We start from the raw sequence: 24231 nt of genomic DNA, 5'->3' as shown, positions 1-24231 counted from the left end.
CAAACTGATTTAAAAAGGGGCACAAGCTTTCATCATATGGAGGCGACTCTTGTCTGCCATGAAGGAGAAATATCCGTTCAAGAAAGATCTGCTTCCCAAGGCAGTGGACCACTATGGAGAAAAATAAGGAATACCTGAGAGAATTGTCTGTGCTGGAGGTGATGTACAATAGTGATTTGAACAATATCAGTTATCTCAAGATCCAGATAATTTGAGATTTCTGAGATCTGTGTGTCAGAGTTTTGTACAGAGAGTACCATCATTGCATGCCAAAACACTGTAAGCAGTGGTTTGGAAAGATAATGAAAACTCAAGAGTGGATGAATGGCTAGTGCACTTTGACAGTATGGAGAAAATCTCTTGTCTTTCCTCTGGGCTTGTGTCTGGGTGGAGAAACTGTTCAACGAGTTCTAGCTAGTCAACGACAACTTGTCCTACTCCCCACCAGTACAAACCAGTACTCTCAGCAAACGGAAATAACTGTTCCAGAGCTTGAATGGGTAGACACCAAAAGCCACCCTGTACCTCCTACCTGCATGACCACGGAGAGGACATGAGGAAGAAGAATGGAAAATCCACCTCAACCTTAAAGTGGAGAGCACTGGTGTGAGAGAAAGAACAACCATAAAAAAGGGATTCTCCAGGAAGATGGCTGATCTAGTTTCCATTGGGTAGTCACCAAAACAGAGAAGGTCCAATCCTATTTCTGATGTTGATAAAAAGTTTCCTTGTTTACATTTACAAGTAAGTGATGTATACAATAGACAGGACTAAGGGGACTCTGCCTCAAGTCAGGTAGATGGAAGGGTTAATCAAGTCTATTGGACTACATGGATTTGATTCCCTGGTACATCAGAACCAAAAAGTATTAGCTCCAGTGTACGCTGGTGAGCACTTGTTGATTCATTGAGTGGCAGAAACCATCTGTATTTTCAGGAGTGACAGGTGGATCCTGAGCACTAATGGTTTTGGGTGCTAAAGTGGTTTTGGATGCTAAGCAGGAATGAGTGTTAAAAGTATTAGTAGTTTTATTAGTAATTCTTCCCCCCATATTACTTGCAGAGGTGGAAGTGAGGAGTGGCTGTATGGTGCTCAGCTTCCTTCTGGCTTAAACCATTACAGTGCTGAAAAGACAAAAGACCTATTTTCAGGTAAATCACTGTTTTTCAAAGTATTTATTTCGGTTGTCTTGTTATAAATGACCACCTCCAGCAACTGAGAACAGATCTTGTATTTACTTATGTAAGTACCGTGGATGTCTATGGTAGTGAATATTCATATTTAAATCATAGTATTTCATAGATCAAGTTACAGATAGAAGGTAAGTTCTGAGAAAGTGTAAATATTTGAAAATCTCTGTAGCAATTTTCTCTTTAAGACAATTTTCAAGCCAAAAAATCAGCTGTTATATACTGAATATACAGGAAGATACAAATTTTAAATGATGGTGTGTTTTGACGAGGAAAAATAAGTTTCTTGAACATCCTTAATCATCTCTTCAGGAAGATATATCGCTTGCCCATTCTTGTGTGATTTCTAATTCTATGAACTGAAAACAAATCTGACTTAGAGATTAGGTTCTAGAAACACCAACAACCAATAATCTTGTTTTTGATGGGATGTTCTGGGGGAAAAAAATAGTTTTTATAGCAGCTCACTTCCTCTTCCTCTGAAGCTTCTTACATGAATTCGTAGTCTCATTAATTGTTAATTGGCATGATTATCCTTTTGAATTTCTGTGTATGTGATTATATTAGAAGTTGTGGATAATTTTGTGAATATGTTTAAAGTTTTACAAAATCATTATAATTGCGTAAAATATTTTTTACAAAATCACCATGCCCTTTTTATATGCCTGTGTATAGAATTCATACATGCATTGGAAGATGGATTTAGAGAAAATACAGTATAACATAACTTGCTTTATTTACATGCTAGCATGCTAGTCTTTTTTTTTTTTTTCCCTTCTGCTTACATATAAAGCTTTTTTTATTCTTCTGTATCTCTTTCACATACAAAGCTTTTTTTTTTTAATCCTTCTGTGTCTCTTAAAAAAAAAAAAATAAAAAAATCCTTTCCCAAGCTATACTTCTAAAAATCTGCATAGCTAGATCTATATATTTATGAAAATTAGTTCAGAAATGAAAACACAAATGGAAATATAAGCACAAAATTACACTTCTGTTGCAACGAGTGTCCTTCCCAGCCATGCACCCATGTTCTTGCCACAATTTATCATATTTGTAATAAATAAATAAATAAAGCTTTTTTATTTTTATTTTTTTTAATGGAGAAGCAAAGAATCTTGAGTAGTATGGCTCAGCATGATTTTAGCTTCAGTGAGACTATGTCAGTTATTAGCTGTTTTTTATTTTCATTGTTTTGTGCATTGTCATAGACAATCTGATTTAAATACCTCATTCTCATGGGAAGAAACACTGTCATATTAACTTTGATAATATGATGATATCGGTATCTAAGAAATTGGAAAAATGTAGTTTGCAGCTTTTATTTACAGGCATGGATGGGCATTGCAAAATAGCTAGGATTATGTTGGATTTACGTAGAAGTACACTCCCACTTTTTTAGAGTAACTTTTAATTAAGAGGAGAAAACTGGAGATCTGCAAAAGGCATATGGTCTGCACCATATTCTGTGGACTCCTAACCTCATTTTTCCAAGTCCAGCTTTCACCAGAACGATTGGAATACAGTTATATGCCTTAGTTTTGAGCACTATAGCCCACATATCAACCTTTCATCTTGCTCTCAGCACTCCAATCTGATGAAAAATTTTAGAACAATTCAGGCAAGAGAGAAAGTGAAAGAATAAAAGGTAGTTTGATAAGAGGAGTAAGAGGCCTGTTAGAAGAATTATTTATTTTTTGCTTAAGGAAGAAGTGTAATTCATAGCTTGGCAGAGCTCTCTAAGATCTTAAAATCCCTCTTTATAAGGGTTAGATAGCATTTAGTAATGTAGCACTTAAAAATGAAATGGAAACAGAAAGAGAGTTAATCACTAAAAGGATTAAAAATTCTTTAAATATAAACAAAATAAACAAATTCTTGTTTGTTGCATTGTGTTTAACTTCCTTGAATAAACAGAAGGCATTAAAATTACTGTCATAATCTTCCATGGAGCTCACTAAGTGATACCTTTGTAATGTCTTACACTTGCTAACTGGTTCAGCAGATGCAATAATTAAGAGTGATAATAATTTTCAGTGGTCATAGGACTTGAATGTGAAACTCAACAGTAGCTTTTTGTTTTGTTTTTTTTGTTGTTTTTTTTTTTTCTTGTTTATGGTGAGTTCTGTCCTGTAATTTTATTCTAATAGTACTCTACCTTTAACATGAATAACTCGATGAGATTATAAACGAGACCAAGCCTACCCACAGTTAAGAGGTCCATTGCTGTTTCAGTGCAGATACATGTGCCTACAGAAATGGAGTTTGAGACAGATTATGAAAATAATTGGTGGTCAAGAGCATGAGGAAGTTTACATGTTGTCACTAGTGTACATTAGTAGAGGGTGTTTTTTAAATCCTTAGGGAAGAAATACCTAAAATACAGCCAGAAAAAAAAAAAGCAATATTTTATTTTAGAATTTAGAATAGATTATGAAAATAGTTATATTTTGCTTTAATATCATTTTGAAGTAACTCTTATTTTCTTTTCATAAATAAATAATTAAATAAATAAATTTTTTTTGAAGTATTATTATTCACTACAAAATGCGGTGAAAACTTGACCTTGTCTGCAGGATGCAATACTGTCTCTGTTGGTTTACCCCATGGGCTTTTGCACTCATTACCACAACCTAACACAAGACTATATTTGCCCCATGGACTTTTGCATACGTTATTATGATCTTGCATAGCTTGTAAGCATGTATGGTCTAGAACATGCATAGCACTTGTTCTCCTCAAGACTTCAATATCATATGTATTATTGAACTTTTTTTTTTTTTTTTTTTCCTTCTTTTTTCCATGAAAAGATTAGCTACATGTAAGGAGTTATTTGGTCTTCTGGATTTTTATAGCGCAATATGTGAGATTACTATTAGGTATACCACTACTGTACTGATACAGTAGCAGAAATTGTACCCCAAATTACAGTTAACCGCATACTGTAAAAAGAAATCCAAGTTCAGCTCCCATTATACGTAATTAATACATATCAATGTTCTTGTTTCATTTAATAATTTTAGAAATATTTTTGAAGGGCTGAAATAAATGAATACTGTTTCTTTGTCCAGATATTCTAGCCATAGGTATCTGGTAAGTTCTGGGTATTTAAAAAGTGAAAAATAAATAAACATACAGAACACTATGTGGATGCACAAGTGTATAATTACTTTTTCTGGTCTCTGTCCCCTACAGTATTGCAATATTTGAAGACATATGCATATATATATATTTCAATAAATATTGTGTCATTTCACCATACATATATATATATATATTTCACCATATATATATAAATGACATGTGAAATGACACAATATTAATCGAATAATATTGGATTCAGAAAATACATTCTTGGCAGTGTGCATTTTGAACTATGTCACTTTATAGTACTTCCTGTATTTGCTGAAGAGAATGAAGGAGAATCCAGCTGTTTGTCATCTGTCTGTACTATATGCCAACATTATTATATAAAGAAACCCCTATCTGTGACATCAAAGCAATCAGATCTTATCTTACCATGAATACCACATTCTTCATGAAGCTTTATAGTGAATAATAGAGGAACTTTTCTAGGGTAACTTATAAATTTCAATTGACATTAAAGTTGAACTTCTGGATGGAAGGTTATGCCTGCAACCAGGCTTATATTCTACTCTTTGATTAAACAGAAATATTGACATATACTGTTTCTTTGAGTTTAATAGTGTGTTTATCCATCACATCATTTACAGTCCATTAATTAATTTCTTCATACTTATGCAGAACTGCATAAAACAAAACTGTACAGATTATATACAATGTATAATACAATTCAACATGTATATCCAGTTTTATCATGCTCTGGATGTTTTGACATTCTTTTCACTACTTTTATGACTAAACAGAATAAAACTCTAAGTCTTATTGACGAAATAGATCTATTTATGCTCTACTGCTGTCTTATTGCTCTCAGCATTGTATTCTCGAAGGAAAGAGGTCAAATTATATTACTAACATCCTCAACTTTGTGGTACTATTCATTCACTGAGAATCTATACAACTACAAACCTTCTGTTGATAGTCCACTAGAATCTTTAAAAACAATATACAATTTTTGCTCTTGATTTACTTACATGAATAATTTAGCAATTTCTGACTATGATGTGCTTCTTAGTTATTGAACTGTTTGAGAAATTTTACTTCAGTCCACTAAGGAATTTAAGAAATTTCCGGAGTACCTTAAGCCTTCTGTAATTAATTTTAAGCATGTTAAAAGAAACACTCTTCTTATATAGCAAAACTTACCACTACAAAATTTAGCAAAAGTATTTTTCCACTTTGATTTGCCTTTGAAATATAGGGATGTAGAAATTTATATTCCATTATCTGATTCATTAGAAATGTACAACTTCTGTCCACAGTGCTGTAAATGTAGGGGAAAAAAATAAAATAAATAAAAAAAATACGGTTAGTCAGCTCCTTGCATTTAGCATAATTTGTGTGTAATCACTTACTGCAATACTATTTTAGCATCCTAGTGATAGGGGTGAAGAGAAAGGAGGGCATGAATAAGGCCAAAGTTCTATGAGGGAAGGCTACAGCAAAATTTTGTTAAATAATCTATATCAGGACAAGACTGCAACTGAAGAAACGAGTAGTTCTCAACATGATACACAACACTCATGCCATGAATTCGAACAATTCTCCTAACTTCTGAAACTGAAATAGAAAAAACTGCACCTAATTTACTTCAGCTGTTGCTATCTGCAGAAACACCAAAACTATCGTTCTTTGGAAAATGTATCCTGTGGTGAAAAACATTTTTAAACTCTGAAGGGAATTCTCATTTCCTAATCCACTGAAGCACTAGAACTGGTCTTTGAGGCCAAAAAAATAGCTTGAAATATCATACTGGGGTGGGGGGACGACACTGTTACTAAGTCAGTTTAAAAGCAACTGCAATCAAATTTACTCTGTATTTGTTTCTGTGTTGTTTGAAGAAAGCTGAATGAAAGCTAGATTTTGTTTTCATTGAGCCCCTGAAAGTCTTCTGCTCTATAATTTGTGATTAAGTTATGCTGCTTTGTCATAAACATTCGTACAGTGAAAAGATTTATAGGAATAAAATCCATACATTCGTTCTAATTGCAATGTTGCTTTGGAGGTGGCTTTTGTTAGTGTTGTTTGTTGTTTGCTTTAAGTTTTAAACATAAAATATTGTCCGCCTCATTCCTTATTTTTAAACTGAATAAAAATAGATTATTACACGTTCTTTACGTGACATTGGGAGAAAGAACCACATGTGTACTGGTGTTTTTTAAACTGATGGGCAGATAAGCACAACAAACCCTCTTGTTCACTATCCCTTTCCCAGTGTGATGGGAAGAGAACTAGGAAAAAATAAAAATAAATTAAAAAAAAAAAGGTAGAACTAATGGGTATAGGTATGCTTATACAGGAAAGGAGAATAATATTAATTGTAACAACATACATTTACAAAATAAGTGATGAAGAGTTCAATAGATGGCTACCTGCTGTCAGATAGTCCCCAAGCAGCAGCTGACCCCTGGCAAACTCCCCTCAGTGTTATAGGTTTTTTTTGTTTTGTTTTTGTTTTTCACGTGGTGTCATAAAGAATATTCATTTGGCCAGTTTCTGTCAGCTCTCCTGGATATATGTCCTCCCAGCAGCTTGTCCCCTTTATAAAAATATGGGAAACTGAAAAACATCCTTGGCTCTGTACAGCACCTCTCAGCAACAACTAAAACATTGTTGTGTTATCAACATTATTTTTCTCCTAAAACCAAAACACAGCATCATACCAGACTTTATGAATTATATCAATTTTGTCTCAGCTGAAACCAGGACATATACAAAATCCTCTGAGGCCTAAGGAGAGTTACGTCCACTGTCAAAACCAAGACAAAATAAAACATAATATGGCAGTCAAAGGGTTTAGGCAGTATTAAATTGGCTTCCTTGAATTCTTGCACTCTACTGGGAAAAACAAATGAACAAACAAGGCTGTTTTGTAAAATAATTTATATATAAGTGTTAGTGCCACTATCAATAAATATAATAACAAATATTAAATAACAATTGATATAATTAAGCAAATATTGATGTAGTAACAACTTTAGCTACTGGAGAAGAATTTCTTCTGATGAGAAAATGTGGGTAGAAAGAAACACACATTCAAAAAAATTTCATTAGAAGTGATGCAGGATTTCGTATGCTACTTATTCTTCTCTAAATCATACTGGTAAATATATGTCTCCTAGACCAGCAGAAAAGCAAAACTTTCTAAAAGAAGAAGAAAAAAATAAAAAAAGTTATTTTTACAAGAGGGATTATTTTCTTCTCAGAAGCAAACTGTATGAATGAAAAGTAAAAGATCCAGTATGATTAAGTGTTTATTTTTGTTTTTGTCTATTTTTTCTGTATTCATGATACATCAGAAAATCATGGAATTGTTTGAGTTGAAACCAACTCCCCTGCAATCAATGGGAACATCTACAGCCACATCAGATTGCTCACAGGTTGGTCCAGCTAGGCCTTGGATGTATCCAAGGATGCAGCATCCAGCACCTCTGTAGACAACCTGTACTAGTGCCTTCTCACTATTTTTGTAAAAACTTCTTTCCTATATCCAAACTAAATTTCCCTTCTTGTAGTTAGAAACCACTTCCCTGTGTCCAATCACAACAGACCCTGCTGAAGAGTCTGTCCTCTTCTTTCTTATGGCTCCCTTTTAAATTCTGAAAGGGTACTATCAGATCTCCCTGAAACTTCTGTTTCTACAAGCTGAACAGCCCTAGCTCTTTCAGTCTGCCTTCATAGGAGAGGTATTCCATCCCTGGGATCATTTTTGTGGCTCTCCTCCAGGTGTGCTCCAAAAGGTTCAAAAGGTAAGATGTTATACTTTTCGGTACTTAAGTCTCAAAGCTTGCTGAGGAACACAGATGGACAAATCCAGGCAAGTCCTGGTGTTGTGGTTTGATTTTTGTGTTTGGTATTCCACGTGAGAGCATCATGCAGAACAGAGGCAGCTAAAGAATTACTGTACTGGTTCCATTTTACTACTATTTGTGGCATTCAGGGTTCCCAGAGGGGAGGGGAGAGGGAGGAGTAGGACCCCCAGAGGGTTTGGCAAAAAAGAGGATGGAACTCTGGGCTGGATCCCAGCCGCTGTCTGCCTCTGGCAGCTCAGCTTGCCTCAAGGAAAAGCACATGCTTCCCTCACACTATCCTGTTTGACTCTTAACTTTGGGTACTCCTGTCTCTCTCATTTTGTTTGATTTGGTTACATTTAGTAAATTACCATTCCTCCTCAGATCATTGCCATTGTGTTTTCTCTTTGTTAAAACCATCTGCTAGCTCTCTGTCCTTACCCCTCTCTCAGAGTACGTGGCCTGGTGCCAGCCAGGTCGCATGGCAAAACTCTTCCTTTTGTTTTTCCTTCGCTCCTTTCTATTATTATTATTATTATTATTATTATTATTATTATTATTATTATTATTATTATTATTATTATTATTATTATTATTAAATTTATTTTTTTATTTTTCCTGGGCCCCCCCTGTTGCAGACTCACATCTAGGGATAACCCCACAACACCTGGTCAAATCTGGAAAAATCTTCTCAAATGCATTCAAAGGGTTCAAAAGAAGTCCAAATGGATGATATCAGCGTCTCTTCCTATGTCTACTGACACAGTTACACCACCATAAAAGGCCCCTAAGTTGGTAGGACCTGCCGTATGTGAAGCCATGCTGGTTATTCTATATCTCCTTCCTGTCTTCTATGCTCTCTATCATAGCTTCCAGGAGGATCTGCTCCATGATCTCCCACAGTACAAAGGTGAGGTTAACAGTTCATTTGTTCTCTGAGTCATACTTTCTACTCTTCTCAAAAATGGATGTGGCATTGCCTTTTTACAGTAATGGCAGTCTTCCCCTAACCACCATGACTTTTCAAATATCATCTAGAGTGGTGCGGCAGCTAAATCAGCCAGTTAGTTCCCTCAGGACTTTGGAATATAGCTCATCAGGACCCAGAAATGTTCAGGCTCCTTAGGCAATCTTGAAGGTGATATTTACTTACAGGATGAGGGACATTTCTCCCCCAGTCCCCACCTTCTGACTCATTCCATTTAGGTCTGTGTGAAGAGCAGTCACTAGTGAAGACTGAGGCAAAAATGTTGAGTACCTCAGCCTTCTCCTTGTCCATTGTTACCAGCCTGCCTGTGTTGCTCACTGGGTAGGGTATGCTTTCTTGGGCTTTCCTTTTCTTCTTGATGTACCTGTAGAAGACTTATGTTCTTCACGCTCCTTTCCAAGTTCAGTTCCATTTGGGCCTTGGACTTCCTGACCCTAACCCTATGCAGCCTGGCAGCATCTTTATACTCTTCCCAGTCTATCTGTCCCTTCTTCCACTGTCTGTGCATTTATATCTATTTCATGCAGTGCAGAGTTTTCTGAAGCAATTTGTTTCTACCCATTCCTCATAGTGGAGATGTGACCTTACTATTGCAGCTTCCAGCTGGAATTTATATGTACTACCATTCATTAGGTTTCATTAATTTGGTAGCAGGCTCAGAAAGCAGTGTTTTCACTTTCATTCATAAATAGGATGAGGACTCTGTGACTATGAGGAAGTTGGCTGCTCTGGACAGCTTATGTATTTCCATACCACTATTTTTTTGTATCCCTATTGAAACCACTTAGCAATCCTATTGTGTGAAGCACCATACAACATTGTCAAAATACACGGGGGTGGAAATGGGAGGTGAAGGGAGACAGTACTATTGTTCTGTTTAAAAATAAACATATTTTAAATATGGAGATTGAGAAAGATTAAAGAGTTTGTGTTATTAAGGCAAGGTCTCTCTTTTACTGCTAGACCTTAATTTGTCTAGGTCTGGGACTACTGCAGCCCCGCCCTTATGACCAAAAAATGGTTCCCTAGGCTCTACATGAGATCTGCAGTTTGTCAGTCCTTGTCATCAGGAGAAGAAAACTCATTTAATTTCATAAGATGGCATGGTATTTACAGAAAAGGAAGATACTGAATCAAGGATGACTCTTTATGGCATGCAGTATATCAGAGACAGTATTACCCTTAACCCTGTGGCACCACTTATGAGACAGAATGATAAATTTATTTTTGATGAATGAAAACACTGTAAGGAGAAAATTCTTTTCTGATAATATACACACAGTGTTACTGTCTTCTGATTTTGAAGATATAAGAGATTTTGCATTTTTAAAATCAGAGTGCAAATGAATTCCATGGCTTTTTGAAGGAACTTCAGAGAAGAAAAGGGAATTATTTACAAGTAAATACTTCTCAACCTAAAAAAAACAAAAACAAAAACAAACAAAAAAAAACCTTTCTGTGTTGATAGGCTTTTTAGACACAGCTATATGCTCTATCCATACAGGATAACAGGATGAAGTAACAATGAAATGTTTTACACAAGAAAATAGAGTGAAAAATATGAGTAATTTGTGAAGATCATCTGCCATCTGTGGTAATAGATGTAATAAAGATAATCAGACCGTGCCACAGATTTTGTAATATCTGACCTTGAAGTATTGGATTACAGCTCTATAAGTGAGAAATATTTCATCCAACTATGTTTTCTTCATTATTTTTTAATATTTTATAATGGTATCTTCTTCAAAACATAGTATGGTGTAGGGCAAATGAGGGCAATGACAAAACCTTTATTTGAGAAATAGGCGCTATAGGAAAAGATATCAAAAGGAATTAACTCACCCTCCTTGTAACAGCTTGGAGAAAGGGATGAGCTGAGGAATGTAACCCTCCCTGTTCATACAGTCATGCTACAGAAGAGAAAAGGGGTAGGAGGAAGGGGGGAACCTGCACAGACTCAGACTGCATGGAAGTAGAGTGGCTCCAGGCCCCACCCCCACCACTCCAGGCACTCATGTAATCTTGTAGCTCACACAATGGTTCAGAATGTGACCCTAGAATTCCACTACAGATGGAAATATAAAAAGTAAAAAGTAAAAAAACAAAAAACAAACAAAACAAACAAACTAACAAACAAAAACACCAAACAAACAAACAAAAAACCTGACACAATAAGGAAAATTAATAGATCAGATCAGACTTCTTTGGTCTTCAGTGGGAGTCATTTACAATGTTGACTGAGTATATTGTGGAAGAGTATAATTATTTTTCTATTATTGTGACAAATGTCCCAAGATTTATCAAAATTATTATACAATGCCAACAAAGAGTAATTGACCTTTTTTTGGTTTTGTTTTTAAGAAACGTAGCAGTGAAAATTAAAATCATTTTTAGTATTTGAAAATGAAATAGCTTTATCAGGTTAAAAAATTAAGATGTTTAAGGAAACTTTAGTCAGAGGGAATAAACAGAAAAACCACTGGGTTGATCAAGAAAATGCCCTATCTTTGTAATTTGATATTCTCATATGAAAAGGTCATAACTAGTGAATGAAAGGAATGTAGTGAAAGTCATCTTTATTGATGTCATTCCCTCATGGCATTCTTCTGGAAAAATTCCTTGTAGGTTGCTCCAAAACAAGTGCACCCTACTTATTTCTGTGGAAACCAAAACAGATAAAACCAACACAATAATACTATTCTATAGAGTAAATTCTCAGCTACAATACACTATTTTTCTACATTGTCACCACAATTAACAGTGCATTTTTGCCAGTGATGTACAAGAGCCTGAATGCTGAGCTTGTAAAAAATAGCCCCAGTGAAGGTGACACACTGATTCAGAGCTGCTGCAAGCATACTGATATCATTGATAGTAAAACATCACCCATACAGTTCACCTTTCACTGGCCTGAAAAAATAAAATTAAAAAAAAAATTAAAAAAAAAAGGAAATCAGAAAGAGCTAAATCTGGACCATATAATGGGTGTGGTTGAACAGTCCAGCCCAGATTGATAATGTGCTTTATGGTCTTCAAATCAGCATTGTTAGGTTGAAAGAGTAATGTTGAGCTCTTCTCTGTGCTCTCTTTGGAAGTTCAAATCTTCAGCTTAACCAGCATCATGATGTGGTGGTCAGAGTCGATGATGTTTTGTCCAGGCGCTAGGAAATCTGGAAGGATCATACCTTTATTATCCCAAAAGACAGTGCATATCACCTTATTCACAGCAGGCAGAATCTTGAACGTTTTTTTTTTTTTTTTTTTTTCAGGGGGAATTCAGATGTCAAATCTCCATGGATTGTCATTTTTACTCTAACAGGAAACTCTGAAGTACTAAGAGAAATGCAAGAAATAATATTTATGACTGAGAGATTTTGATCTTTACAAAAATTTAAAAATAAAAAATAAAATGTGTCCTTCCCTGAATGAGCTTCAAAAATGTGGATTAAAATTAAAATTTATTAAAAAAAAAAAAAAAAAGGGGGGGGGGGGGGGGGAAAAAAGGGTCCTAAAACTCACTTACCAGACACTGAGTTCATTTAGTTTTCTCAGTCAGTGTGAGAAGCCTTTCTCTATGACCATGAACTTTCATGGTATTTCATCAACATCTTTCCATTTCTTTTTTATTTTTAATATGTATATATACATATGTATGTGTGTATGTATTCAAGTATGTATGTATGAGGCCACTGGTTTTCTGATTAAATATTAATCACTGTCTTAAACTATGAGTGATATTTTTAATATGCATTGTAAGGAATATTGCAGTAAATCCCTGGAAGGTCACGCACATTCAAATCTGATGATATTTTCCTTTCATAGAGAAGAAAGGCCACCTGTTTGGTTAAAGAAGTTAGGCTATCCCTTGAAATCATTAAAATAATGATTAACTTGACTACTTGTTTTCACAACCCCTCTGTTCACATCTCACATAAATCCTTGAAAAGTTATGTACTAGCAAAACATGGATTGGGTAATAGCTCCTATAAGTGAAAAAGAAAAGGAAAAAGAGGAAAGTAGATGTTACGATCACATTTTCCTCTGCCAGAAATTTGGTGCAGTGAGTAGATATGTTCAGCTTACAGATGAGGTAAATTGCTCAACAGGATGAGCAGGAGGTCAGCTCCACTGTTGAATTTTACTTGAATTCTTCCTGAACCGTGTTTCAATTCTTGAATTTTTCCCTCATGCTTTAATATCATTTCAAGAAATACATGTTTAAAACTATATATTTTTCTTTCTTTTTTTGGAATAAAAATCAACAAGACTTGCAGTTAAAGAAAATACCGTATCTTCCTGTACTATGTTTTTTTGTTGTTTTGTTTTGTTTTGTTTGTTTGTTTGTTTTGCTTTTTATTTTTTGTTTTCCTGCTTGATTTATTCCAGTTAGATCAGTGGGTATTTCTGGTTGTCTGAGATTTATGTGTGGAGAAATAGTTCAAAACACACATTTATTTAATTTTTCAAAATATGGAAATAGGTGCTCCAGAAATGAGTATGGAGTAATTTGCATTATATTCCAAGTCATTCAGCAGCTGAAATTAAATGACATTTGCCCATATTCTGTATTTAGGAAATAAGCCTGGAAAGTCATAGAAAATGATAGTAAATTTCATCCTATTAAGAAAGAGAAACCATAACACATGAATTTATGCGTTTTGATTGGATATCAGGAAAAGCATCTTTCCAGAAAGGGTTGTTAAGCACTGGAATAGGCTCCCCAGGGAGGTGTTTCAATCACCATCCCGGAATATGTTTAAAACCATTTGGATGTGGTGCTTAAGGACATGATTTAGTGGAGGGTTGTTAGGGTACTATGGTTACTCTGTGGTTGGACTTGATGATCTTTAAGGTCTTTTCCAACCTGAGCAATTCTATGATTCTTTGATTTGATGAACTACACTTTTGATTTTTATCTAAAAAATTCTTATTCCTGCAAAAGAAGCCAGATGAGACCTAGCATTCCTTTGAAGTGTAATACACATCTTCCACTTGAAAGAAAGTTATCATAAACATGTAGGAAAAAAACAGATTTAAGAAATGTTATGCAAGTAATAAGCAAAAATTTTAGAAATAGAATTAAGTAACATTAATCATCTTCTGAACGATGTGTTTGCCTGACTATGGTTGTCACAGTGCTGTCCATTATATACAGTATAAGATAAATGGAGAGATAAATTGAAAATTCCACTGAGTTCCAGATGATTTTATTACAGTATTTAAATGTGTGTGAAGACAATACAGATCATTTTAGAAGAATTTTACTAGAAAACCAAGATGTACTTACATTTCTTTAAAAATGAAGTAGAGGTCTAAATATTAGTATAATAATAATGACTAATAATGTGATGGCATGATAATAGAAAGGCGAGGTATGGAAACTCCTCTGTTTCTGGTTTTTTTTTTAGTATCACATGAGATTTTTATTTCTGCTGAGTATGTGCTTACTGACAATCTAACAAATAATATAATTACTATTCTCAGCTGTCTTTTCCATTTGAATAGCAAATATTTATACTTTCAGTAACTGACTTGCTCAGTCCGAAGCAGCAGCTGAAATGGCAGGTACACAGTTAAAGTTCTAGATCTGTTCTACTTAGGATAGTTACGACTGTTGCAGCAAATACTCATGTTGACTGATCACAAGATGTTTTCCTTGCACACCATCTTCTTAAAGTTGTAAGAGATTATATGTTATTTCCAAACTGACACTCACATTGAAATAAGCTCTCTCCTTTTCAGGCCCATTCTAGCTTTATCTAGGATTATTTTAGCTTTCTTACAAGAACAAAGTGTATTTAGAATCTTAATGTAGAATTTAAAATAACTCTATTTTTTCAAAAAATTTAAGTGGCTTTTTATCTTAAAACTCCCCCCCCCCATTCTCTTTTTTTTTTTTTTTTTTTTTTTTTTTCCCTTGAGGTTGTTGCCTTGCTCAATGAATATTCCTTCTACTAAATTTAATTGATGTGATTGTGTATCCACAAACATGCTAGTAGAAGAAAAAAAACAAGATTCAACTAGTTACTAAACTTCTCCATGTTCAGCCATTTTTACAGTTCTTAATAGAAATACAGAAGGCCTTTAAATCCAACAGTACTAATGGAAGCTGTTGTGAAACTTCCCTTCATGAGTTAATTAGGCTACACAGCACAGATAAGCAAAGGATCTATCATCTATCTATCTATATCTATCTATCTATCTATCTATCTATCTATCTATCTATCTATCTATCTATCTATCTATCTTTTATTTATTTATTTAGCCTTAGACTTTAAATTAGGAAGGTTCAGATTCAGATACAGATTCAATAGCAGCAGCAGATGTTTGACATGTGTGTTTCAATTTTAAACTGATGGGTCTTTGTGTGGATACTTACTTTTCTATTATCTTCCTGTATTCTCTCATGTATAGAGTTCAAAGCTATCTTTTAACAAGTGGAAAGTGGTAGAGCTGTTTATTTTTAGGAAGCATAAAATATATTACAATATGTTTATTTTCACGTCTATTTGTCATATACATACAACACATGCATTTGAGAAATAGCAAGCAACTTCTGTGGTTATATAGTCCCTAAAACTTAGAAGAGCTCTCCTTAATGCTTACTTTCAGATAATCATGTTTCCTTTCTTTAGCTGTATGGCACTGAGAGATGGTTTATAAATTGGTTCAATGCTTCTCATTTTTTGAAATATTATGAAGTTTCTCACTACTTCTTATTTTGCATTTTCATTTACTTCTATAATATGAAGAGTTTGATGTTTTACAATTCCATCAATGTAATAAAAGCAAAAAAAAAAAAAAAAAAAAGTGTTTTGGTTCTTTTTTTAAGTTATTAAGGAACGATAAATTTTTTTGCTTCCGCACTGCCAATTGTTTGGCTTCCTTTTTTTGTAACCATCCCTATAAAGTCACCATACATGAAACAATACAGAGGTAGAACACGGTCAGCTTCCCTAGTTCAGCAATATCTACAGCTAGATGAATGGCCTTTACTTCTGTAAATTGGCTTGGTTCAGCTTCTCTTTCAGTCATTTATACAACTTGACATGTCGGGTTCCATATAGAGGACTTCCACCTCATATTGCTTCTCACTCTCTGGTAGTTTATTATACAATGTGGTCTTTTCAGCATGTGTCAGCTACTCTGATGACATTCTGAATTTTTTGCCTTCAGGCAAGTCTGTGACCCATTTAAAGATTCCTGGGTGACTGGGGTTTCCTATTCAAGCTCACCTTGCTAGAATACCTGATGTTGCTCTTGGATAGGACAAAATAATAATTTGCTGTTTGATTTTGTTTTGCTATACTAACTTGAGGTGATAAAGGAAAGCATTAGTACTTCAATTTAATACCAAGCATCACTGGAAAAAGAGGCAAGTATATGGAGTATTAGGAGGAAACATCTGAGTGAAGTATTACAAAGTTTATCTGTGTCAACATTGATTCCAAGCTGTCTAGAAGACAGGAGAAAGAAGTTGTGAGACTGAAAAATGTCTTACCTTTGTATAGGCCCAGGGTGAAAAGGCAGGATGATATCTCCTATGGAAGTCCCTTTGCTCAAATGCTGCACATCTTCAGCTATTTCATTGTTTTTGCATGCTCTTGATTTTTTGCTATCTAAGCACCCCAGCATCTTTTTCAGTAAAAATGTAAACTAGCAATGAATCTGCTTCTAAGAAACAAAAACAAAGAAACAAAAACAAACAAACAAACAAAAAGCAAACAAAACCAAAAATGACTTTATTATTTTGAATTTACTATTGCCTGTAAGATAAAACAAGTTTGGAGATTTTCATTCTTTTTCTATTCAGTACATCATTTTATTCATGTGTTCTGAAATTGCCTGTTAAAAATATAATGAATTTTTGGGATGAAGTGCTCTTAGGAATAATTGCTGGAATAACAACTTGAGGTTTGAATGATTCTGCCGTGATCTTTGACCACTGAATGTATTTTACTAATGATTTTAGACAGTAGGATAAAATTCTATTAGAACGCATGGTAGCGCTTAATAAAGTCTAAAATCTCTTCAGCATTGAGATAAGGCTGGAAGTGTTATCTTCTCTGCAAATCCTCATCTCGCTCAGAATTCTGAGTTGACTCATCTGGCCAGCATAAGGCTGCTGTACTTGGTATTTATTTTCTGTGTCCAGTACTTGCAAACATTTCAAGCAGTACTCTGTTTTTTAATCACAATTTCCTCTCTTCTTTATACCAGGGTTTATTAGAAAAAAAAATGTGTGATTCTTTCTTAATTATCTTTTTTTGTGGTGTAACTGAGCTTATTGTTTTGGTTTGTCACATCTGTAATCTAATTCTTCTCCATTTCAAAGATTAAAAGGAGGAGGCAGTCTGTCTCTTAGACATGAATCCAAATTATTAAAGAACTTCTTCTATTAAAACTTTGGTGAATTTTTTACTATGTGTTAATTAAACATGATCCATCATTACTTTGGACTTGTAAACATCTTTAAACATTCCATTAGGTGCTAATGGCTTGTGGAACAAGAATTCAATTTTTTTTAGTCCTTTATCTAGTAACTATGTACTGTACTGAGTACTGCATTCATTTTGGGGCCTCTCACCACAACAATATTGAAGCCCTGGAGCTTGTCCAAAAAAGGGCAACAAATCTGATAAATTGTTTAGAGCACAAGTCTTATGAGGAGCAGGTGAGAAAACTGCAATTGTTTAGTCTTGAGAAAGGGATGCCCAGGGGAGACCTACTGGCTCTCTACAGCTACTTGAAAGGGCATCATGATAAGGTGAGTGTTCACCTCCTACCTGTCTACTTGTCCCAGGTAACTAATTAAATGACAAGGGGTAATGGCTTTCAATTATACCAGGGGAGGTTCAGGTTGTTGGATATTAGGAAAAAATTATTTTCTGAGTGTTTTTAAGAAAAGAGTAGAAATGACACTTAGGGACATGGTTTAGTGGGCATGGTGGTGATGGGACAGCAGTTGGATTAGATGATCTCAGTGGTCTCTTCCAGTTCCAATGATTCCGTGACTCTGTATGTGGTAGGAGTTTGTACAGTTTGTTTGTACATTTAGCCCAGCACACACAGTTGGAGTGCCAAAAGTAACTGTGCTTCAGTACAAACCACTTCTGAGGCAGCTCAAACCCCTTCAAACACTGCCAATATCTCTTTTTAAGTCCAAAACACTGAGGATCAACCTTGAGACGCCCACAGTGCACTCTGTCAGAGGCTCCAGGTGAGGCCATTCTCCCTGGCTGCAGTGTAGAGCATATTTTTTACATCTTGTCCTGCCTGGACTGGCCCAAGGGCTACTGCATGAACTATCTCCTGTTTAATTTGTTCAAAGGCTTGTTGCTCAGAGCTCCATGTGAAATCATTCTTCCTCTGGGTCACTTGATAGAGATGGCTTACATTCAGACCCTAATCCAGAATAGACTTTCCAAAAGCTCTCAACACCAATGTTTGTGTTTCTTTTTTGCTAGGTGTTGGAGACATAGCCATTATTTTGTTGATCACATCCTTAAGGATCTGGTAACATCCATCTTGCCATTTTCTGGATTTGTGGTGAATGTCCCCTGACTATATTTATTTATTTGTTTGTTTTTTATGGCAAAACCAGTTTTCAGAAGGATTTAGATTATTTTCTTCTCTTTCTCAGAAACTTCCTCTGCTGTGTTATCACACACAATAATGTTGTGTGCTGTGGCCCAGGCTGCCTCTGATCTTACTATCTTTAACAATCTCCTTCACATTGGTGAGCATCAAGTCCAACAACGCTTCACCTCTATTAGGTCTGTTCAGTACTTGAACCAGAAAGTTATCATCAATGGACTCCAGGAATCTCCTGGATTGCTTACAGCTTGCCGTGTTGTTTTGCCAGCAGATATCTGGGTGGCTGAAATCCCCCATCATGATGAGCATTTATGAACATGAAACTGCTTGTAACTAATGCTGGCAGGCATCATCAACATGCTTCTCTTGATCAGGTGGCCTGTAGTAGACCCTGACCACCAGCTGTCCTTTATTGATCCCATCCCTAACTTTAACCCACAGGCTCTCCACCCATTCCTGACTGTTTCTCAGAGGGAGTTACTCAAAGTCTACCCACTCCTTAACATACAGGGCAATTACCCAGCCCCTCCTACCTTGCCAGTCATTTCTAAAAAGTTTATAGCCCTCAATGGTGGTGTTCCAGTTATGTGAATCATCCTACCATGTTTCTGTGATGGCAATAAGATCAAAGTTTTCCAAGTGCACCATGGTTTCCAACTCTCCTTGCTTATTTCCTATGTTGTGTGCATTGGCAAATAGATTCTTCAGTTGGGCATCAGATGCATTGTCTTTCTAGAAGAGCCTTCCAAGAATCCTTTGGGACAAATCTGAGGCCTTCTCTGCTGCTTCCTAGAGTGACAACGTTCCCTGTCATATTGGTTCTTCTCTGGTTCTTCTCTGTCACATTCCCCCAGCAGCTCTAGTTTAAAGCCCTGGTGATGAGCCCAGCCAGCTTGCTGCCTAGTATATTCTTGCCCCTCCTGGTCAGTTGTGTCTCATCCCACATCAACATTCCTAGTTTGTCAAAGGTGCTATCTAGATCATAGAACCCATAGCCTTTAGCATGACACCACCCATGCAGCCAGTCATTCAGCTGATCTGTTCTCCTCCTTTTGCCTGGATTCCAGTCTCCAACTGGGACAACTGACAAGAATACCACCTGCACTTCTAATTCCTTCAACATCTTCCCAAGGGACTTAAAGTCTTTTTTTTTTTTTTTTAATTTCCTAGTTGCAGCCTCATGTGACCCAGCTTGAAAGACCAGGAGTGGATAGTAGTCCTCTGGCTTTATCATACCTGATAGCCTCTTCTTGATGTCCCGAATGCAGGCTCCCAGCAGGCAGCAAACCTCTCTAGAGAGGTTATCTAGGTGGCAGATAGGTGCCTCAATGCCTCTCAGTAAAGAATCTTCAATTACTAAGACCCTTTGACTTTTCTTAGTGGTTGTGATTCCGGTCCTCAGTTGGGCTTAGTGTCATCATCCTTTCCAATTCCAGGCTGCTATCCATAATTTCTTTCTCCCACACTGGAGCCTGAAATCTATTAGCTAGTGGGAATTCACGAGTAAGGAAGAGGCTTCTGCTTTTACCCTCAGCACTGATAAGGGTCTAGCCCCTCTCACTCTGCTCATGTTTATTCTCTGTCTGACTGGGAGCCTACTTATTACCCACCTCTGGCTGGGCCAGAAGACAAGGCTGTCTGTCTGCAACTGTGTGATACCAGGCTTCAGCTTCCCTCTCTGACTTTTGAATGCATCTCAGCCTGGCAACCTCCTCAATCAGCCTGATCATCTTCTCAAAAAGATCATTCAGTTGAACACAACTGCACCCATGACATCTCTCACCTACCTCTGTAGCTCTAGATTCTGGAATTCTCCAGAGCCAAAGGTCTGGACAGCCTTTTTGCCCCTCAGGAGGTCTGTCTGGGTACACAATTTTGCCCAGAAATGTTGTGAGACCCTCATCTGCATTTCTGACTCTGACTATCTGTCATGCAGGGTGGTCACCATATTGGTAGTAATGGAGAGCTTTCCCCTAGTGACCCAGGATGAGAAGAATAGTGTGCACTCCTTGCCTCCCTTCTCCCTCCTCAAATGCCCTGTATGAACTGCTCATGCAAACTGCAACAATGCACCCTTCTCACACACCGCTCTGTCAGCTGATCCTTTTATCTGTGTTCCTGGATTGCTCTGCTCCCTGCTGGCCACTTTTCTATGTGCAGAGGATGAAGGCTCTGGTGTAGAACAGCGTTCATCATTATCTTCTTCCTTCCTTTCTTACTAAGTGAGCTGACTTTCACATCCATTGGTTCTGCCTGTTGACAGATACTGGAACAGGCTGGTTTTCTGGTTCAGCCACATGGACTATCACAGGAGGTGAGTCAGATTCAGAGGCATTTTCATCCTTTTAGGGTTGTTGAATACTGTTGAATAGTACTTAATAGGTCCAGGCCAGACCCCTGCAAAGTGAAGCAAGGTGCAGCTCTTTGGCATAGCCAGGATCAGGACATATTTTTATTTTTGTTTTTTTTAACATTATGGCAGTTCTTTAGGATTTCATACTTGATCAGAGATGAGTTCCAGCCCCACTGGAGATGACAATCACGACAGATCCTGCCTGTATTCTCCCACATACCTTGCAGCCCACAACCAGACAGCCTTAGGGTAGATTTTTGGGTGCTTTTGAATATTTTCTTAACAATAAATAAAATTGGAAATACTTTCAGAAGGCATAGCAATAAGATCATGCTAGTTTGAGTATCCCAAATACACTGGAAAAAAATAAAATAAAATAAAATAAAATAAAAATCAACAACTATTTTAGCTGTCCTGGAGTATGGTATGTATTTTTAAGAGTTTCTGAGTTAAGCTTCCTGAAGTGCAAGACAGATGTGGAGCTGTTGAGTACAAGTATCAAATTCAGTCCAGGTATAACATAAGCATGTGCTATAAACAAACTGGGAAAACACTAAAGAAGCCTAGGCCTGCCCACAGAGGGGCTGACCAACATGACCAGAGTTAAGAAAAACAACCTTGAAAACAAGTAATACCTCACTGTGAAGGCAAAGGTCAGCATAATAACCTGTGGCTAATAGATTACTATGCCACTTATTAGAATTTTATTTTAACATGTTCTGGTGAGATCTGTCGTGACAGCAATCCCTTGAGCCCCACAGTGGGCACCACAGGATCTGTTATGGTTTCACTCAGCAAGCAGCTGAACACCACACACCCCTTTGGTCACTCCCCCACCTACCAGAGGGATGGGGAAGAGAATGAGAAAAATCTTGTCAATCTCATAGGTTAAGATAGATAAAAACTATTTACTAATACAGAAGAGGTAAAAAACAGTAATTATAGATACAAATATAGATATAGGTGCAATGTACATATACACATCCATAAACATATACACACAATAAGTGATGCACAAAATAATTGCTCGGCTCTTGCCAGTTTGACCAGCCAGTCACCAATCAGCAAGAACCTCTCTCAGCCCTTTCTCCTTAGTTTTATATGTTTGTTTGTTTTTGTTGTTGTTTTTGTTTGTTTGTTTTTTATTATTTTTCCCAGCAGATGGTATGGAATATTCATTTGGCCAGTTTAGGTCATCTGTCCTGGTTCTGTCCCCTGCCAGCTCATTTTCCCCTATCCCACCACATCCCCGATCATCTTGCTGATAGGACAGTAAGAAGCTGAAAAACTGAAATGTCCTTGGCTCTGTACAGTGCTGCACAGCAACAGCTAAAATGTTGGGTTATGAGCACTGTTTTTCTCCTAATGCCAAAACATAGCATCAAACCAGACAATTTGAAAAAATAAAAATCAACTTTGTCCCAGCTGAAACCCTGACTGAAAGTTGCTGCAAGAACTCCGATAGAAGGCCCCAAGGAGGAAGAAGGGACTGCAGACTGAGTCCGTGCCCTGAAACAGGAAACAGGGATGTAGACAGAATGAACATCTGCTTTCTGTTTGAGTAAGCATTCCAGTAGTTGCCTGTTAAAAAATGTGCCATTTGTAAAAACAATTAACATTATTAAAATTTTACTTTTTATATGAGCAGAAATATTTGCTAAATTGTAAATAATTTCTAGTGAATGCCTTACTTAGTACTGTACAGTAAAATATTCAGTAGGGAAGATAATTACTTGATTGTCAAATAGAATAACAACAGTTTTCCCTGCAGTGAAATCACCACCACTGTAATTAGGTTATGTCATACTTTACTCTTACGGGAGTATTAAAAACACCAGGCCAGCCAGTTTTAACCACTGTATTTTCTATTTATAGTTCAGTGCTAAATTGCTGTCTTCATGGTGCAGCAAAGGCATCAATAACTAAATAAAGGCTCTTCTGCTGCTCAGTTGAGTTTTCTACATATTAATGTAAATATGGATCTCATAAGAGAATTTTGATGACTAATCATTTGTTGTACAATAATAAAAAATACATAAATTCTTACTTTTGAAATAATGGCAAAGTATAATAATCATCATCGTATCTGCATAGGATATACATATACTAACATATTTCCTGATTTTTTGTTTGTTTAATATTTAGCCTCACCTTGAGTACTGTGTTCAGTTTTGGGCACCTCAGTACAAAAAAGACAAGAAGATACTGAAGCAGATCCAGAGAAGGGCAACAAGGCTTGTGAAGGGCTTGGAAAATCAGCCTTATGAGGAGAGGCTGAGGGAGCTGGGGATGTTTAGTTTGAGGAAAAAGAGGCCGAGGGGAGACTTTATCACTCTCTTCCAGTATTCAAAAGGTGTTTACAGTGAGAGTGGGGCAAGTCTCTTCTCACTGGTGACAGGTGACAGGACAAGGGGAAATGGCCTCGAGTTGCACCAAGGTAAGTTTAGGTTGGATGTTAGGAAATGCTTCTTTACAGAGCAGGTAGTTAAACACTGGAATAGGCTCCCCAGGGAGGTGCTTGAGTCACTGTCCCTGGACGTGTTTAAAAGCCATTTGGATGTGGTGCTCAGAGATATGATTTAGCAGAGGGTTGTTAGAGCTAGGGTACTATGGTTAGGCTAAGGTTGGACTTGATGATCTTGGAGGTCTTTTCCAACCTGAGTATTTCTATGATTCTATGATTCTATGATTCAGTACTCATAACCAGAAAGAAAACATTAAATGCAACTAAAATTAATAATTGTTTAGTGTAGTATGAAGAATCACCTACCACCAATGAATCCATTTTAGAAAATGAGGTACAAAACTATTTATTTAGATCTTGCCACATATTTACTTTTGTTCAATTTTGAATATAAAAAACTGCTACTCATTTGTGTGAATTCTGTATGGTTTTACATGTGCATTTTATAAACAGGGGAAATGAAAGCTTTTATGCCTAGTGTAGAATTCAGATGCCTTTTTTTCCCCAACAAAACTAGATAGTAATGCTAAGTGAATCACTTAATGGAGAAAAAGTATCAGAACAAAATGGTTTTGCAAAGTCTTCAGTGAGTTTGGTGAATCTTAAAATGCTCAACATGTATAAAGTGGGAAATAACACATTCTCCCTAAAGTAAAGGTAATAGGAAAGTATCTAGTTTAATACATAAACTTTCTTTTTTTTTTTTTTTT

The 24231-nt window shown here is 36.3% G+C and overlaps 1 long non-coding RNA gene across 2 annotated transcripts; it reads left to right on the top strand.

The window, feature by feature from the left end:
* The first annotated feature begins 491 nt into the window (after window positions 1–491).
* Window positions 492–12515, top strand: LOC107306131. Of its 2 annotated transcripts, XR_001552006.2 has the most exons (4): window positions 492–744; window positions 1063–1151; window positions 7628–7708; window positions 12377–12515. It is a non-coding gene; the product is annotated as an uncharacterized LOC107306131 (long non-coding RNA). The 2 variants fall into 2 exon arrangements; XR_001552007.2 differs by lacking the exon at window positions 7628–7708.
* The last annotated feature ends 11716 nt before the right edge of the window (window positions 12516–24231 follow it).

This window comes from Coturnix japonica, chromosome Z (assembly GCF_001577835.2).
Source record: "Coturnix japonica isolate 7356 chromosome Z, Coturnix japonica 2.1, whole genome shotgun sequence".
In the NCBI taxonomy this organism is placed as follows: Eukaryota; Metazoa; Chordata; class Aves; order Galliformes; family Phasianidae; genus Coturnix; species Coturnix japonica.
This window is presented reverse-complemented; position numbering and strand designations above follow the sequence as displayed.